We start from the raw sequence: 2,268 nt of genomic DNA on the forward strand, positions 1-2,268 counted from the left end.
TGATAGAAAAAAGATGCAGTTGTACACAGTATCTGATATTGAGAAGATAAATTTTTTAGGAAAGAGAAGCTTGTTATCTATAAAAGCATGAGTAATGAGTTGAATAATTTTTATAGACTTATATACTTAAACATAATTCAAAAATTTTTTGGTAAATCTTTGAGTGTATCTGCAGTATATTTTTTCCGCTCTGTGTTTATCATTGTGAGAGCAGGGATAAGACATTTCTTTTACCCATGGTGTTTTAAAAATAATTTTATATCTTACACTTACCCAACTATTTATTCTTCATAAAATCAAGTTTACATTAAGAAACTAGTTCTTCAGGGGGCTGGGGAGATGGCTCAGTAGAATAAGTGCATGCCTAGCAAGCACAAGGGCCTGAGTTCAATCCCCGGTTCTGCCAAAAAAAAAAAGAAACTATAGTTCTTCATGTTAATTATTGAGAAATAGAACAGTACTCAAATACTGTTTGTTGTTTTATGTTCATATTTCAAGCTCCTTTCAGGACATGGTTTGTATTTCTTTTGTATTTGCTTTCTCCATAGGGCCTAGTGCAGTGCTTGTACTGTGCATAGTTTGTGCATATTGAGTTCCATTGTGAGTTTACAGCACAATTCACTGAGTTAGAGGCATTTTTAAAGCCCTAAGTGAAATGTCATACAAACTTTTAGTAGGTGTTCATTTTAACTTGAGATTTTATGTGTACTTTAGGAAATCGCCCTTACATTTTCTTATCTGCTCGGGTACATCCTGGAGAAACCAATGCAAGTTGGGTTATGAAAGGAACATTGGAGTATCTCATGAGTAATAATCCTACTGCTCAGAGCTTACGAGAATCCTATATATTTAAAATTGTCCCTATGCTAAATCCAGATGGTGTCATCAATGGAAAGTAAGTTAAGTATTTACCAAAATATTGTAGATGACTGTGGTTGTCCTGTGTAAACTTGGTGAAATAATAGTATCTGGGTGAATTCAGAAAGCAAACCCAGTGATTTTTCTAGAAGAAAAAATTTTTGTTCATAAATTCATCTACAATAAGCTTTTAAATGAAAGTATATTTTATATACTGGTTATAATATGGTATTTTAAGAATTCTGTATCTACAAGAATAAAATTTCACAAAATCTTGGTCTTGAATTGTTTAGAAAAATCAGTGCTAGGAAATGAGAACAATTATTAACACATGCCTCTTATGTTGTTTTTTATTTATTAAAGGTATAAACTTAGGCTGGTTTAAGCTTAAAATTTAGAGTTTAGGGGGATCTCTTTCCATAGCTGTGAACTATGGGGACCATCTTCTAACTTCTTCCTGATAAGAGCAGATATAGTTTCTGACAGAAGGAATTCTTTAGCCTGAAAATTCTGGAAGATAGTTACTTTCTAAATCAAGGTGGCATATAGCTAATGCTGTAAACTTATCCTAGCCATTTGACTAAGTTCTTGAATGCTTCTGAAAGATGAGATGTATGTAGTTTCGCTGCCATGAGCATCTCCAAAGATGAAAATGCCATGTATTACTTAGAGAATAAACACAGCATGCATTTTCTCATATTTTATGAAATAGCTGAATTTTTTAAAAATAGAATTTTTAAATTTTAGTTAATGTGTTATGAAACTAAAATGATCCTTTTTAAAAAATTCAGAAACCAGCTAGAATTCTATTTATATTTTTCTTCTCACTTTCTGATTAAGTTTTGCTTGATGGTTTTAACATTTAGTTACCTGTGAATTACATTTTTACAAATAGTGTATGTAGTTTTCATATGCCTGTCTTTCTAGAGGATGACTCATATATCACTTTACAAAGTAATCCAGGCAGGGTATAGAATATAGTACAGCAAGTGATTAAGTTATAATGAAAAATATGACCATTAATAAATTTTATAAAGTATGGAACAAGGGCTGGCCAAATGGCTCAGCAGATTAAAGTGCCTACAAGCAGATACAGAGGCCAGAGGTTCAATCCCCGGGTCTGCTGTGCTGGTCCCACCTCTGGGGCACGCTGAGACAGCAAATAAGACTGGTTGTGGTGGCTTGCACCTGTAATCCCAGCTCTTGGAAGGCTGTAAAGAGGTGGATCACTACAAGTCCGGTCTAGTAATGAAATCCTGTAGAGCCTTCCCTAAAAAATACAACAACAGCAACAACAAAAGTGTGGAACAAAACCCCAGGATTAAGAATTACTTATTCTACAGCTTAAAAAATCTTGATTGTAAATTTGAAAGCATACCACAATGTATATGTGTGTGTGTGTGTGTGTGT

At 33.5% G+C, this 2,268-nt stretch overlaps 1 protein-coding gene across 2 annotated transcripts in view; it reads left to right on the top strand.

Moving 5' to 3' along the window:
- The window catches only part of Agtpbp1 (ATP/GTP binding protein 1), a 262,969-nt gene that overhangs the window by 260,349 nt on the left and 352 nt on the right, over window positions 1–2,268 (top strand). The gene's annotated exons all lie outside the window — the stretch shown is intronic.

The sequence above is a fragment of the Octodon degus genome, unplaced genomic scaffold (genome assembly GCF_000260255.1).
Source record: "Octodon degus isolate 3935 unplaced genomic scaffold, OctDeg1.0 scaffold00111, whole genome shotgun sequence".
Taxonomy (NCBI): Eukaryota; Metazoa; Chordata; class Mammalia; order Rodentia; family Octodontidae; genus Octodon; species Octodon degus.